The sequence below is a fragment of the Garra rufa genome, chromosome 1 (genome assembly GCF_049309525.1).
Source record: "Garra rufa chromosome 1, GarRuf1.0, whole genome shotgun sequence".
NCBI classification, from domain to species: Eukaryota; Metazoa; Chordata; class Actinopteri; order Cypriniformes; family Cyprinidae; genus Garra; species Garra rufa.
The window spans coordinates 3,025,447-3,043,782 of record NC_133361.1 but is presented as its reverse complement, the minus strand read 5'-3'; positions in this window follow the sequence as shown (position 1 = coordinate 3,043,782).

Genomic DNA, 18,336 nt, shown 5'->3' with positions numbered 1-18,336 from the left:
ATGTTATTGGAAGGATCAAGTAGACCATCTTCTTCCAGACCATGCAAAACCTCGTAGTAGACCTGGGTCACAGCCATCCATACGTCCCTCCACAAACGCTCGATTCTGAAATTGTTAATGTTTTAGAGTGTAATAATTTGCATTGTAAATTTCTAAGGATGTATTACAAATCACACACACCTCTGATTATGTACACTCTTTCCTGACACAAAGCTGCCTCGTCCAGTCCCCCGCACTGTAAACATGCAGCGTGCTATGCCCAGGTTCTCGACCCCTTGATCGCCTCTTACTCTGCATTTAGAGACAAAGAAAACTGTTTGCCTTTCGAATTAAATAATAGGAGTCTGCTGCCGTGTTGATTCACGAAAAATGTCTATAGGGATACCACCCAGGTGAAAAAGTACACTTTTATATTTTAAAAATACAATATTTCAAAAATATGTAGTAAACTTGTATCTTTATACAAATATTTTTTTTTATATTTTTGGCACATTTTAGTTCATATTCAGGGTGTCTCAAAACAGCACAGACAAGTACACTTAGATGTTCTTAAAGGGATAGTTCACACAAAAATTAAATTCTGTCATCATTTATTCACTCTCATGTTGTTACAAATCTGTATAAATTTCTTTGTTCTGGTGAACACGAAGAAAGATATTTTGAGGAATGTTTGTAACCAAACCATTCGTGAGCCTCATTCACTTCCATAGTATTCTTTTTTCCTACTATGGAAGTCAATGGGGCTCATGGTCGCTTTGGTTACAAACATTCCTCAAAATATCTTTCTTCGTGTTCACCAGAACAAAGAAATTTATACAGATTTGTAACAACATGAGACTGAGTAAATTACAGATTTTTTTGTTTTTGGGTGAACTATCCCTTTAAAATTCTTAATATACTAAAAATTCTTCTTTAGTACTTTATTTTCACACACTAATTTTGTACTTAAAGCATTATGGAAATGTACTTTATTTTCACCTGGGCAGCCTTGGAAGAGTAAAGAAGCATACCTTGACGGCAAACCAAACCGCTGCACAGATTCCAGGAAAAAAGCAAGAGCAGTGCTTGACTTGTTATTATTTGCAGCATTCAGGTACAGGACCTAACAACAACAAAATAATGTTATCCTGTCTGAGAGCCTATCAGGAACACACAAGCTGACTGACCAATGCACACATCATATTTACCTTTCTTGAGTAGCCATCCACATTGCCAAATATCACAATGTTGTACCTTACACAAGTAAAAAACACACTGTTAAACAATTTTACAATTAAGTCATATGAAATTTGAAGATATTATTTTAACCATCCTAACCCACAGGAATATAAAATCATGCGTTTCAAAAAAATTTTTTAATATAACATTTTATGTTAATCATTGGCTTTAAAGGGAAGAAGGCACTTTCAATACAAACCAATATGAGCACATAACTAACTACTGGTACTACTAGTGCCATATCATGCAAACCTTATTAGTTTATGATTGGTGTCGATGTGGACAAGTGACAGTGGACCCCGGACAGAATAAGTTCGTCTTACTGTGCTCCCCATGCGTGTCATTCGGGACAGAACTCCAGCAGAGTCTATTCTGTGCATGGACGCTTTAATTCTGTCCCACTGAACACGATAGCCGTCAGACTGTAACAGTCATTTGACAAATCTGTATCCAGCATACGGGACTCTTGCTTTAACAGCAGCAACTTTGTTGTCCAGATCTTCATCTGACATAGAGCTGTATGAAGTCTTTGTTGAAATGCCAAGTTCTCTCATTCTTCTGAAAATTGTGCTCTGACTAAGACCGAGTAGATTGGCCACACACTTAACAGGTAATGGTATTTCAAAAAGATATGTCAGAAACGAGCGGACAGCTCACATTTTGGACGTCCCCTTTCCCCTTGCTCAAGTGTGAACAATATAGGTCGTTGTTCTTCCTCTATGCCAGCATGCACTAGTCTGCCTAATTGTTTCAGACCCTCTGTTATGGGGGGAGGTATATCAAAGATTCGGGATGCTGCATCAATTAAGATGTACTCTTGATTACAAACATACTCCAAATAATCAAGGTCAATAGAAGACTGTTCAAGGATCCACTGAAGTCTTGTCGTCAGACGTTCTAGTATGCCACGTAGGATTTCCTAAAAGACCAAGGAACACTGCTAAGGCCCCGTTTACACGAAGGAAAGACGCAGATATTTCCCTGCGGTTTGGCCTCTCATTTACACGAAAACCCAGTTTTTACCACAGAAAACGATTATTTCTAAAAACTCCGGCCAAAGTGGATAAATTTGAAAATGCCGTTTTCACGTTGTAGTGTGGACTGTGAAAACGGAGGCTTTTGAAAACGATGACGCATATTTATAGTCATGTGACGCATATTGTACCAATAGTTATCTACGTTTACAGCACTAATTGTGCCTGTGCTATTCACTGTCACACTGCTGCTAAAGAGATTTACCTTGTACATTCTTCAAATTACAGTCCTAAAATGATGACAGAAAATTTATTCACAGTTGCTGTCCTGCAAAACATGACGACAACTGCTTTTCAGGTAAAATATGAATGAGCGTGATATAGACGCGTAGATGGAGGATGAGATATTTCCGTAAATTATCCCGCCAGAAGAATTACGTGAAAACTTATTACGTCTGTATAATTTTGGAGGCTTTACGCATGCGCAGTAAGGTGAATTTGATGTTTTCCTACGTTTCAGTGTGGATGAGAAACTTCTGGAAAACGCTTGGAAACGCGAGTGTGGACGGAGAGCGTTTTAAAATGAAAACTCTGTTTTCAAATGTATCCGGATTAATGTAAACGTAGCCTAAGTCTTTTTGAGCTACAATACACTAGCTTTGCTTTAAATGTGTAATTTAAATGCATTGTATTAAAATGTGACTTATAAGTTATAATTTCTGTAATGAATATGAAAACTGTTTCATTTAAATGATTGAAATGCATCAGTCCATAAACTAACTGGCTACTGCTGTTGCTAGTTTTCCCTCTGCTGGCTGTTGGTTATTTGCCTAGGTCGCTAGTTTTACACAAATGCCTATTAATGTCTTTTTAAAATGCCAGCTTTAGCCATTACAATTAAACACAAAACTCATTCACTATTCAGTCGCATACGCATCAACATGTGTTATTTGAAATATTTTAAACTTACGTTTTCGCCTGATTCCATGGCTTCAGTAAACCAGGTGAGCAGATGAGTCGCAATTCTTCTTCTATCTGTTGTTGTTGGCAATTAACTCCAAAGTCGCAATTCTGAACTCTAGTGGCAGTTCTTAGTAAGGCAGTTTAATCGATCAGTGATCGTCTTGTCAAGCCTTAATCCATGACGTGTTTCCGGTTGGAAAAAATAATCGAGAGCGAGGAGAATTTTAAAACCGAGAGAGAGCAGATGATAACGCGAGCGAGCTGCCAATCTGAAAACGAGTTCGATCACACTGAGACATCGCTGCCACCTTCAAAACTGTGCTGGTTCACAATTTATACGCTCGTGATGACAGCTTTACTTGCCACAAGGTTATGTTTCATCGGTTCAGTTTCTGTTTTTACGCTCTCGATTTCTGTTCCTGTGCTTGCTTATATTGTGTGTGCGCTCTCATAATAAAGACAGCTATCTGACGCCATAGAATCTGGGACTAACAGTAAGAGACAATGATCAAGATATAAGTTTCCCTGAGGATTTGAATATTGATCTCACTGTAAATTCTGAACTATCCATCTGCATAGATTTCGCACCCACCCTCCCTCCCTCAGTTACTTCTGTCTAATAGCCATAATGCTTCAACCATACCACCACTGCTGCCTGTCAGTCCCTCTGCGGGATCCCTCATCTCCGCCCTTCAGCCTCTGAGTTCTGGAATCCACCTCGGCCCTTCGACACTGCGGCTCCACCCTGGCTCTCAGCTCCCTCGTCTCCAGCGTCGCCTGTCGGTCCACCAGCTCCACCGGGCTCCATGGTCCTTTCAGCTCTACCCTGGACTGTCGTCATCCCACTTTCGCCTCAGGACTCTACTCCTCCAGCTACGCCTCGTCGCTCCGTCCCACCGGCTCCGTGGAACTCCTCCCTCCCTCCGACACAGCCTCAGTCCTCTGTCGCTCCGGCTCCACAACGGACCTCCGGATCTCCGCCTCCGCCTTGGTTGCCAGAGCCTTGGGCTCCGCTTTGGCCCTCCGGATCCTCTGTGTCACCCAGGAACATCATGGCTTCCATGGCATCATGGGGTTCCATCATGGCTGCGGTCTGGGTCTCACCTGGCTCCTCCTGCTCCAACCCCCTCCTGTCACCTCCTTGGCTCCTTCCTCCATCATCTTTGGTGAGACTTTGGACAGTTTTTCCTGTTTGTCGTCGCAAGAACACGCCTACCGGGAGGGGGAGGTAATGTCACACCCCTGGACTATTTAATTGGTTTCTCCCATCATCTTCTGCTTCCACTGTTCCGTGTTTTGGTAGAAACTCTCAGTACTATGATATGGTCTAAAACCTGACTGGAAATTCTCACAGATACCATTATTCTCTATAAAGGAACACAATTGTGAGGATACTACCCTTTCTAGTATCTTTGACAGAAAAGGGAGATTCAGTATTGTCTGTAATTGCTTAATTTGTTGGGATCAAGTTGTGTTTTTCTAATGAGAGGCTTAATAACAGCCAGTTTGAAGGTTTTGGATACATATCCAAATGATAGTGACAAATTATGATTATTCAGAAGAGGATCAATGACTTCTGGAAGCACTGCTTTTAATAGCCTAGATGGAATCAGGTTTAACATACATGGTGTTGGTTTAGATGATTTAACAAATTATTTCTCTTCTATAGTAAATATATAGAATATGCATGGAATTAATCCTCAGGAGGTCTGTTGTGATACTGTAGCGGATGGCTGCATAGTTACGATTTTATCTCTAATAGTGTCTATCTTGGTAGTAAAGTAGTTCATAAAGTCATTACTGCTGTGCTGTTGGGAAAGTTGTTTTCTGCATTCAATTTTTCGTCGTGCTCTTAGTGTGCGAGTGTGCTCAGTATACCATGGCGTTGGACTGTTTTCCTTAATCTTCCTTAAACACAAAGGATCAACTGTATCTAAAGTGCTAGAAAAAAAGAGAGTCTTTAGTTTCTGTTGCATCATCAGTTTTTCTGAGCTATTGGATATGCTGAGTAATTCAGATAAATCAGGAAGATTACTTCCAAAGCAGTGTTTTGTGGTAGAGGCGTTGGTTCTACAAATTTCAACAATGAGTAGGTTCTGACACATGTTGTTTAACCCCAGTAGAGTTCAGAGTGTCTATAAATGCAGATCTCAATGCATATTTTTCATTATCAACATGGATGTTAAAAATCACCCACTATTAAAGGGATAGTTCACCCAAAAATGAAAATGTGATGTTTATCTGCTTACCCCCAGGGCATCCAAAATGTAGGTGATTTTTGTTTCCTCAGAAAAACACAAACAAAGATTTTTAATGAAAACCGGTGCAGTCTGCCAGCCTTATCATGGACGTGGATGGGCACCAAACCTTTAAAAGTAAACAAAAACATGCACAGACAAATCCAAATTACACCCTGCGGCTCGTGACGATACATTGATGTCCTAAGACACGAAACAATAGTTTTTGCGAGAAACTGAACAGTATTTATATAATTTTTTACCTTTGATACAAAGCCACGTCCATCTGTCATGAGCACGAGTTTGGCATCAAACAACAAAAATCACCTACATCTTGGATGCCCTGGGGGTAAGCAGATAAACATCAAATTTTCATTTTTGGGTGAACTATCCCTTTAAGACTGTATCTGCGGCCAACACTAACTCAGTAACTGATAGAAAATCAGTAAATTATTTAATAAAGTCTGTATGGTGCCCTGGTGGCCTGTATACAGTAGCCAGTACTAACATCACAGGGGAATTATCATTAATACTTGTTTCTCTGTCTGGATAATGTTTTATGAAGCACCATTGCTTCAAACGAGTTATACTTAAAGCTAGTTCTCTGAGAAACACTGAAAACCTTGCTATAAATAGTAGAAACACCTCCCCCTTTACCTTTTACACGCGGCTCATGTTTGTAACAGTAACCTTGGGGTTAGCCTCATTTAAAATAATGTAATCATCACCAGGTTTCTGTCAAAGCGAGCACATCTAGGATATTAACAGTAATCATATCATTTACAAAAAGTGCTTTCGTCGAAAGTGACCTGATATTTAATAAGCCAAGCTTTATCATTTGTTTCTCTGTATTATAATTTTTTTTTTAATTTATTGAACATCAATTAAATTGTTACTCTTGGATTGCTTTGGACGTTTATTGTATTGCTTGGGGACAGACACAGTCTCTATGGTGTGGTATCTAGGTGAAAGGGTCTCTATGTGCTGAGAATGAACTGATTTCTGTGACGCTCCACATCCCGAGGGGTGAAGACCATCTCTTTTCAACAAGCGGATGGCCTCCTTGCCAGAGTATTGAAATCAAGGCATATTGAATGTTAAAATGCTTTTTAAATTTAAAGTTAAGTGGGTAGCATTAGCCATTTTACATTTAGTAATTTAATAATTTAAAGGGGTCATATGATGTTGCGAAAACAAGCTTATTTGATTTTTTTTGTGTATGTGTTGTAATGCAATGTGTTTAGGCAGTTTGATTTCAAAAAATCATACGACCCCTTTAATAAATGTCATAGTTTATACGTGTAAAACCAAGCAAATCATTATAATCTTGATCTTAGCCTGAATATTAAACTGGCAATCTAGCTTGTTTGATCCAAAATGCCAGATTATTTATCATAGACACATATTATATGTAGTTTATTTGATAGGGACAGTGTAGTTTTCTGATAAGAGCTAGAAGATGTTTTTCAACACTTTATAATCAAATATATATCTTTCCAGCTGTAGTCGCCGATGGTCAGTTCGACATTACAGAAAAGCTACCATGCCAAGAATCTTTTGACTAAAATGTTTACTACACTGTAAACAAAATCTGTAGAAATTACAGTATTACTGGCAGCTGGTTGCCAGTAACTTACTGTAGATTTAAATTTATGCTATTTACTGGCAACAGTTTGTTCAAAGTTAATTGAACATTAAACATTAACAAGTCTTTATCTTTACAGAATAAAACTAAAATAACAGCCTCATGCAAAGCATTCTGGGAACCAAAATCTGAAGGAAAAAAACAGAAAAAGGTTGATGAAGGTTTCTGGTTCCCAGAATGCTTTGCAGTAGGTTGTTATTTTATAGTTTTATTCTGTAAAGACAAAGACTTGTTAATGTTTAATGTTCATTTAACTTTGAACAAACTGTTGCCAGTAAATAACATAAATTAAAAATCTACAGTAAGTTACTGGAAACCAGCTGCAGAACTACAGCAAATTTTTTACAGTGTAGTTTCAGTCAGATTTATTCCTTCATTCAACTTTTTGTATTTCATTTTACTCAACACACTCTCTGTTCAGTCTGTTTTTGAGGAGGTTAAATCTTTGGTGTTCAACAACATAATGTTTCAGAAATGCAAACCATTCAAAATGGAAATTTAAACTTCATTTGATTGGTTTTATGTTAAGAAAAAAAAAACATTTGAAAAGGAAATATTATTAAATTAGTTTTTAAATGCATCAGATTCAGTAAGATCATTTAAAATGATAGAAAACATCCTAAAGCTACTTTCATTGAGCTTCTACCTAATTACCTTTATTTTAAGGACCAACAATTTGCATGGCTCCTCAGGCTAGTCACATCCAAAACCGTATCTAAGTCCCTCACATTCTTACTGTCCTCTATTAAAGTTTGGATGCGTGACTCTAGTTCTGAAATCTTCTCTGTCAGCCTGACTATATTCCTGCATTTATCACATGTATAAGGCTCACTGCTGACAGAGATAGATAAGCTATGCATGTGGCAAGCAGTGCAGACAACAATAACAGGAGAAGAAGCCATTACTCACCGTGATTGTAGAATGATTCTACCTTACCACTGTTGTTTTGATAAACTCATTAACATGCTGTAAATCGTGGTCAGGGAGAGAAAAAGGAAAACGGTAATGAATAAAGTAAGCGAAAACAGAGCAGTCAGGATAGTGCAATGGATGATATCAAAATGTTTTAGCCTATAGATAGAGATTTCTACAGAAAAACAAGCGCAAACCACTCGGCAGCTCGGCAAACAGGAAGTGGGCCAAGCCACAGCGTCTAAACTGATGCTTGACCACAAGGACTGGGTGAATGTCCTAAAATTCTAAAATTGTTGTCCCTGAAAGCCTCAGAATTTAGTTTCAAAATCTGCTTCCGGGTCATGATCTACTCGGCCAGACTCGGCTGGGAGTCGTGCGATGGATGATATCAAAATGTTTTAGCCTAGATAGAGATTTCTAGAAAAAAAACTAGCGCAAACCACTCGGCAGCTCGGCAAACAGGAAGTGGGCCAAGCCACAGCGTCTAAACAGACGCTTGGCTACAAGGACTGGGTCCTAAAATTCTAAAATTGTTGTCCCTGAAAGCCTCAGAATTTAGTTTCAAAACCTGCTTCCGGGTCATGATCTAGTCGGCCAAACTCGGCTGGGATTCGTGTGTCTTCGGGACCCACGTGACCATGCCACCATTTTCAGCTGCTCCCGCCTTTGCTTTGTTCTGATTTCTTCATTAAATGCTGTATTAAATGAATGAATGCATAATGAATACTAATTCCTGCTGTGTTAAACGAACGTATCGGTCATTACATCTGCAAGGTTATAATTGCAAACCCATCCTGTGCTTGTTTCTGTGTGTTTGAGAAAGCGGAAGCTGATCCCGGAACTAAGACACCTTTGTGTCTTGAAGACTGTGTGAGGACATCCAAGCCTCTTTCTACAGGTACGATACATGTTAGTCTTAAATATGTAGCTATGTCTGATGTTTCCTCTCAACGTGAAGGAGTTCATAATTAAAAGACTGATTAAAAGTGCATTAATTTTTTGAGCTTTGTCCTTTATCTTGAACTTGCGGTGTAAAGATGCCGGAAGGACAAGTCTTGACTCATTGACTTTATCTTTCTGCTGGACACGTGTAACTTTCTAAGAACTGTTTTCTCATTTTTACAGTCCGAAAAGATACAGATCGCTCATTATCAGAAGATAACAGCTTGGGCACAGTTTGAGTGCCCTATTAACTAACAACATGTTTGTATCGGTGTGCTTCACAGATGGTTCAGTTCAGCTTCTAAATGGGGGATTTATGGTTAAAATGAAACATGACACCAAAAAGTTTGCATGAGGTTATTTTTGCCTTTGCATGATCATTTGCATTTTTTTTTTCTTTTTTTTTTTTACCATTTTCTCACCCTCATCACGTTCTTCAGTGGAACACAAAAGCAGCCATCTTTGAATGTATTTGCTGGTCTTTTGAATCGGTGGATGGTGCAGATTGTAAAAACACCAAGTGCCGAATGCATTGCTATAACCATGTTTCCTTGGAGATTTTTGCATCATGCATCAATATGCTTATTTGACACAGATATCGCTCTGTTTGTCTCTCAGTGCTGTATGATGGAGAGCAGTGTGAATGTGACGTGTGCAGAGATTCAGATCACAGACGGGTTTGAGTTCAGAGTTCCTGCTGATAGATTCACTCTCCTCCATCAGTCTGACTGCGAACAGCTCTGGTTCTCACAGGTGAGAGTGTTTCTGTCCTCTCAAACTATACCATTATTCACAATTAAACTCATAATAATGCTTTATTTGATCAGGATGGTCATCTGATAGCACTTCCATCGGATCCTCACAAACTGATTGATCCTGTGATTTCTGTCTCATCTGATCGTCTGGTTACGTCTCACTGTGTGGATCAACTTCATCATGAGATCTACTGCGATACTTCAGGAGTAAATGATTTCTCTATCAGTATTTGTGTTTTCACCAGTTTTGGTGAAAGTTACTTTCAAAATAATGCATTGCAATATTGCATTACTTCATTAAAAAGTAATTGCATTACTTAGTTACTTTTTAGGGAAAGTAATGCATTACTTTTTGTCACCTGAGCTGTGCTTGCTTAGTTGTTGTTTTTTAAATAACAAAACCTAATGGTTATATCTTTGGCAACTTTAAAGATCCGTTCACGCCGGACGCGAAATGAATAAGCCACAGACTGAAGGAAGTGTCTTTATCTCTACACTTACTCCTGATTTCACTCAACATGGAGACCAATGGTCAGTCAATACATGGAAATCAAAGTAACCAGAGTTGCTTGTTTGAAAAAGTAACTCCGACAATTCTTTGTAAATTTAAAAGCAATCGGAACTTTTCTAGTTGCATGAAAATAGTAATCTGATTACATTATTTGTAATGCATTACCCCCAGAACTGGTTTTCATAAGTAAACAGATGGAAATTATTATAATTTTTATATTATTATGAACTCTTAAATCATTTTAATATTTCATGAACACTATTAATGCTGCTCTAATGAATCTTTCTGTCTTCACAGTTCAGTCTGAACACCATCTTCAGAGGTGAGAGAATCACTTTAGTAAACTCTGTGTTGAACCGAATCTTCAGTGAATCTTCAAGGTAATGATGATGATTGTGAATGTGTTTTTCAGTGAGGAATCAAACTGCAGTGACTCCAAACTCAGGTGAGTTTCAGCTGATTATTCACTAATAAAACACTAAACATCTCATTCACACTCAATCTTTTCTCTCATATTTGTGTTTGCAAAAATCTCATGAATGAAGTGACTCCAGATCTCCAGCACTCAGGTAAACTCATATGCTTCTGTGTTTCAATATTTATCATTTCTATTGATCAGCTGTTTTCATCAGTTTATGTATTCAGTCATTCAGTTGAGTGTATTTCTCTCACATCTACAGATCAGCTGTGGTGGATTTATGTCCTGATTCTCATTGCTTTTCTGTTCTTGATCTGTTTCTTGCTGCGTAAAAGGATCTTCAGGTGAGTCGAGGCTGATCTCTCTAACACGATTCTACAGTCATTACATCTTATACTGTAGTTCACGAAAGCTGTTTTCAATCACATTTATTTTGTCATCTTTAACAGATAATTTGATTAATTTTATATCTCAACCCTAAAATAAACAGAAAATCCTTTGAATATAATATAATGTAATCGGATTCTGTTTTCAGATGTTTTCAGAGGGAAGCACAGTAAGACAACAGGTGAGTGAATCAAACTGATAAATGAACTGATTCATTGAAGCATAGAAATATTTAAGATCTGAATCTGTGTCTGCTGTTGTGTGAATGTGTGTTTCACAGGGATCTGGTGATGGTGGATCTGATCGTCCAGGAAGCGGTTCAGTGAATCAGTTCAATGAATCAGTTTAGTGTCCAGAGGATAATCAACATCTGACTGTTTGAATCAACATCACGGCTCATTTTAATATCTGCTCAGATGGAAAGAGCCATGCCTTGTTTTTCCTTCACATTGAAGCAGAAAGTGTATTTCCAGACCCTTCACCGTCTCTGTTCCTCTCTGTCGACCTCCAGATGATCTGCTGAGACTCTCATCACCTTCAGAAATCAGTTCAAGACTCTTTTTCTGAATGTGCTTCACTGACCCACAGTCTTAAATCAGGCCTCTTACAAAAACAAATGATCTTCTGTTCTGTACGGATTTAAAGGAACACTCCACTTTTTTTTTTTTTTTTTTTTTTTGGAAATAGGCTCATTCTCCAACTGTCCCCGAGTTAATAAGTTGAGTTTTACTGTTTTGAAATCCATTCAGCCGTTCTCCTGTTCTGGCGATATCACTTTTAGACCAACAAGTTTCAATATTCTGCAGTAATATGGCCGAAGCAGGTGCAGAAATCTCACACAGCGTCTGGAATTAGTTCCCAGCTAGGTAACTACCAATGTGACCGGCTTTTTGAAATTGTGACCGAATTTCAGGCTTTAAATAGAACAAATATGGAAACTCGTTGGTCATTTTTAAACACGATGCTATTGGTCTAATAGGATTCAATGATCTATGCTAAGCTATGCTAAAAGTGATATCGCCAGAACAGGAGAACGGCTGAATGGATTTCAAAACGGTAAAACTCAACTTATTAACTCGGGGGGAGTTGGAGAATGAGCCTATTTCCAAAAGAAGTGGAGTGTTCCTTTAACAGTTCAGGTATTTTTTTACCAAATATTTTCAGTTTGGAACGCATGTATATTGAACAAATGACATTAATCACGGTCAGCATTTTCATCTTGATCTCTAGCTTTCAAATGTCAGTTTTATGAGATCCAAACAGTATTTGTGTTTCTGCTCTTTAATGTGTGGTGAAGCCATGGTCTCTTCCTCTTTACTACGAGTTACAGCAGCAAATAAACATGAAAGAACATCAGAAACAATCTGAATCACTAAATTAATTCATGAATCATGCAAACCATCTGTGATTCAAAAGCAGAAAGACTTCAGTAAAAACAGAGATCAATAATATCAACAATTCAATTTCAAAACGATGCATCTATTTGCATTAAGCATAAATAGTGATAGAGGCTGTGAAAATAGATGCTATTTAGCTCAATGCATTTACACTGTTAAAATAAAAGGATTTTCTTCTATTTATACTACTTATTCCAAATATTGGCAATTGTCTCAGTATTGCAGTACATTATAAAACAGAATTCTTAACCGTATCTAAAACCTTAATATCCACTTTTTGATTGTTTCCTTCATTTTTATTGAAAGTACATGCCTTTCTGATGATATGAGATTTGGCGGATTCTGCCTTTGCCAACAAGGCAGAGGTGATTTACACTTAGTGTATTTTTATTAACTTGGGACAATCTTAATTTTAGTATTTTTACATGATTTTTTTAAGACAAAGCACTTTGTTCAGTAAACCACTATTTAATACGACGAAATAAATATTTTTTCCACTTGAAAACTGTAATTTGTGTGCATTTCATTTATCTGGCTTGATGTATATGAATATTATTGGCTTTGTGAACCTCTCGAAATTTGCTTCTGAGTTAATGCAAATGTTTTCATGTTGTTTATTGACTAGTTTCCTGTTTTCTGAAACACTCAAAGGAGGATCTTTTGAACTGTTTGTTTGATTACATGTCATTAACTGCATGATTTTTACCGGACATCAACTTGAGATCAACTTTTGTATAAAGCTGCTGTGCAACGATTTGCATCGTGAAAACATCTAATCAAATAAACTTGAACTGAATTGAATCTTTTGAGTAGCATCATAAGGCGCTAGAAATAAAGCTGACTTGACTTAAATTGACTTAAACCGAGCGTCTGTTTTGATGTATTGCACTGAATGAAGATTGTTTTTATAGGTAAAAAAAATTATAATTTCAGAGTGTTTTATTTGCAGGATTGTTTTATTATTTGAAGTTTCTCAGTCTGGTGTTTGTGTGACCAGCAGATGGCGCCAAATCTCCACTAAAACTGATGAAGTGAGACCACTTCGGACTGAGAAGCAGACATTCAAGACAGGGCTGAACCGACAGAAAGTTTTTGTCACAAATCATGTAATATCTGGGGGGTGTTTCATAAAACAAGTTTACCAAGTTTAGTCTGACTTATTGTCACTTGCTTTGATTGTCAAAAGGAAATGTACCATAGCTCAAGTTCAGTCACTGTGGCAATTTCTGCTGGGAAACTAACCTGGTCTGGAGCAGGCAAACTGTTAGCTAAACTCAGTTCCTCTAATACTGACCAATAGGAACACATTGATAGAGATCTCTCACCACCGACTCTCTCACATACAATTATTTCACTTTGTTATTAGTCCAAAGCCATACAGCAAATGCAACTTAAAAAAATAAAAATAAATAAATAAAAAAAAATATTGAATGCATTCAAATTATTGTGCCCAAGATTTAATGACATTTTCTAAGATATATAAAAATATTTTAACATAGTTGGTACTTGCACATTCAGTTGATCAGCAGTTTCTAGGCATGCAGGCTTTATGACAGCTCTACCTTTATGGTTATTAATAGAGCTTTAAAACAGTACAATCTAAAAATGTATACTCTTTAAAGAGTTAAAAACACTAATAGTTGCAGTTGATTGATTATATTAATAATTGCTAAAAAAATTCTAATTGTTTTCTAAAATGTTATATTTGAATATACAAATGAGCCATTATTTAATAAAATATGCGCTAATCTTTCGAAAATCTAAACACTGGATGAAGTCAGCTTCAAAATTCTTGTTTAATTTTAGGACAAATTAGAGTCAAAAGTTTTAACTGAGGGGATTTTGGGTATCTCAGTTTGTCATGCCATAATTCAGATACAGTCAGGAATAAAAATGTAGAGTTTGGTGTGTGTAAGTGCTACTGAAGTGGAGATTTATGGCTCAGTGTAGAAGAAAAAACACAATTTGAGAAACAGCCTCTAAAAATATAGATTTTGGTAGAAATCTGTTTGACACAAATAGACAAAGCACTATAAAAGAAACACTTAACAGTGTTTTTTTTAGATGTTTTCTTTCCACTAGTCTGAAAAACACTATGAAAAAAAGCCCAAAATCTCAAACTTGACAGGTGCATAAAAAAAGTGTTTTTGCCTGCAGAGTCTCCCCTTAAAGTAGCCTGATTATTTGTAAGTGATATCTTCATCTGACTAGAATTAACAAGGTTACTAAACAGATAATGATAAACGAATATTAATATTTCTGTAATATGGCAAGATCTGTTACAAAATCACAAAATCCAGTAATGAGCCACTTTCTCCAAATCAGGTTCACCGTCTGTGTATCAGAGCGAACAAACACAATCAGTCACTCTTGCATGAAGTTACAGTTGGGGAAAACACCTGGTCTTACCTGTAATCAGAGCTGGCTAGATTACTTACAGATTGGAGTTTGCCATTGATTCCAAATTGCATGACAAAAACAAACAAACACAGCAAATGTAGTTAGTAACAATCCATTACATTTTAGACATTCATAATAGTATTCACACCCCTTTATTTGGTACGTTTAGTTTTGTTGCAGCATTATGTTAAACTATTAAATCACTTTTTTCTCCACATCAATCTACATCTAATACACCACCATGACAAGCACAAAACAGGTTTGTAACAACTTTGCAACTTTATTAGAAATAAAAAACTGAAAAGATCAGTTGCGTAAGTATTCATACCCTTTTCTGGGACACTGGAAATGTATCTCAGGAGCATTCATATTGCTTCTAGATGTTCCTACACTGTATTTGATAGAAAGATGAATTAAACCTGTCGCTCATATCTGTTTAGTTGTTGGGCTTGTTATAATGTCGTTGGTCAAACTCACATTCATACTCTACGAGATTGAGCTCTGGAAAATGTCCATTCACTTTAATTATTTCTCTGTTATTGCCACATCGCACCATGTTGAATTCAGTCCTTAAAAGAAATTTTTTTATGTTTTGGAAAAAAACAAATTGAATAAAGCTTCATTCTTTATTTTACAAAAGTGTGCTGCTTCACTGTTATTGTGAAGATACACAAATAAAAATAGACTTTTCTGAATGATGCTCTTTCATTTGATTGCTCTTTGCTTCTAAATGTTGAATGTTTTCAACTCTTAATCATGTTCAAACATTTAAAGCAGTGTTAACTTCAAGTCATTATTTATATAGCGCTTATATTTGACAATGCAGATTGTGTCAAAGCAGCTCTACACTCCAGTATTAAACGCTGTTAGTGTCAGACTTTCAGAGTCCTTCATCACTTCAATTAAGATGATTATCATTCATTTCAAAATCTGACTTTAGCACCTCTTTTTGCTTTGAGATCAATCTGAGGATAATTACAGGTTGAAAATCACAACAAGAAATAACTGTGACAGGAAACACTGATAAAAAAAAGTCATTTATTCATTTACATCAATCTGTATTATATGAAAGTCTAAAGAAATAAATGTGGCTTAATAATTTGTTGGAAGAACAACGAGAAAAAATGACACTGTTAGTTTCTACAACCGATTATTAATATTTGTTTTTATAGATTCATAGTCATCATTTGATCTGAGAATCAGATTCATAAACAGCTGAATCAGGTATTTCTAGAGTAAATATTCATATTTGATTCAACATTGTGGATCAGCGAGAACCTTTTACATCCATTTACTTCAAGAAACAAATGATCATTGATCTCTAGAACTGAAATCAACAATTCTTCATTGACAACAAACACTGAGAATGTGTTGAATCAATAGTGGAATAACACTAGAGAAAATATGATCTGACTGTTTCTCATTGGTCAGATATGATGAAGATGATTTATTTGAGCCCTTCATCACGTGTTTGAATAATTGTTCATTTGTAAAGATGAATAAATGTAGTTGTTTTCTGGTCTGATGTTCAGATCAACAGTCTCTTACTGATGTGATCTGGATTAAATATTGAAACATGATGAAAGATGAAAGCAGGAAGATCCAGACCTACAGATTACTGACTATTGATCGATAAGATCCTCAGAGAGGTATATGGATGATAATTCCAGAAGAATGGTAAGAGTGTGTGAGTGAAGGAGGTTGTGAATGTGTGTAGATGTGTGTTAGTTACAGGATCAGAGAATGACACCGTTCCTCTGTCATAGTCCAGATTCACTCTCACACGATCAAGATGCTGTTTCACACAAAAACCAGAACCTGGAGACCCTCCGAACCACACACACCAGACACCAGTCTTGAAGAAATCATCTCCCTTCCTCTGGTTTGATGCTGTAGTTACTCCAATACTCCAGCAGTAACTCTGTTTAACCTCCACATCCCAGCAGTGTGTTCCTGAGTTAAAACCCTCTGAACCCAGAACACAGCGATGATAGTCAAATCTCTCTGGATTATCAGGAACAGGTTGATTGATCTCGCTGAGCCTCACACTGGTCAGATCATCAGACAGAAGGAGACGTCGATGAGCCGTGTTTGGATCCAGAATGACAGGAGCTGATGAGACACAATCAACAGATGCTGCTGTTATTCTGATGTTCATATAATGATCAAGACTGAACCCAACACAGATGATTATGAATTATGACACTCGTCCTGTTGATCAAACACATCAGACATTTTCCTCTCATCACTGTCAGTCATTCTCTGTCTGATTTATCAATACTGAAAGTTCAATCACAAACACTGACAGACACAAACTCAAAACACTTTCATTTACTCTCATTTAGATTCAATTACAGTCAGAAGATCATTTTAATACACAGATCTTTACACAGTGATTTCATGTTTTCATGTAGAGATATGCAGTAAATAATGTTCATATCTTTATCGTTGTCCTCAGTGTTTCTCTTTTATGAATCACAAAGGTATTTACTGAATTCTGTCCAAAATAAATAAACAGTAGATATTATTCTACAATAATGCAATGAAATAATACTGTAATAATAATAATAATGATAATAGTAATAAGCTTGCTGAGATTAACAAAAACTACAATTAAAAATATTTAGTTATTTATTTAATTATTCAGTAATTAAAATAAAGCTTACAATTAATTATAAATATTAGATGAAAATGTATTTAAATTTAAATGTTCAGAAATGTTGTTTTGGCAACTCCTCTAAATAAAATAAATTAACATGAAGAATTCAAATGACAACCTAAAACTGAAATAAATGATTTATAATTACACATGCTAAAAATGAACTTAAATAGATAATAATTATTATTTCAAATTACAAAAACACTTACAAAATTAAATAAATAAAAATATATTCAAATAAAACCTAATTAAAGTAGCATATAAATAGCAATAATCAAAAGGGAAATAATGTTTTTGTGACTTTAGACTACATATGAGAGTGAATCAGACTGAATTGTGGGATTGATTATTTGTAAAAGTGAGCTGCTGGTTTTGGTGCAGTAGATGATCTGGTTCATAATGCTGAAATCTGTCAATATGGCCTCATCTTCATCATCATGATTTCCAGTGTGTGTGTATAAGAGCTCAGGGCCGTATTCACAAAACATCTTAGAGCTAAAAGGGTCGTGTCAGTCCTAAATTTATATAGGACTCCTACGTTTTTGCTCTAAGAGTATTTCACAAAGCATTTAAGCTCCTAAATCTGTGAAACATCAGTAGTGAAGAGGACTCCTAAATCACTGAGACCAAATCCCAAACTATCCTAAATTGGCTATTGCCGATAATCTGCCTCAGAATGTAAAAGTTTTAGAAACACACTGCATTTATTTGCACACATAGGCATGCATATTTTTATATTCTTTTGGGAGTTATCTCCAAATTTGTCCTTTTGAAAGGTCATTGTCCCATTTTTTTTTTTTTTTCGGGTAAAACAACAAATACTACCTCAGGTTTCACGTCAATCACGTTTACATACTGCCTCCAGGACGTCATAAAAACAATCGGATCGGGTTCGATTTTCTGCATTTTTTGCAT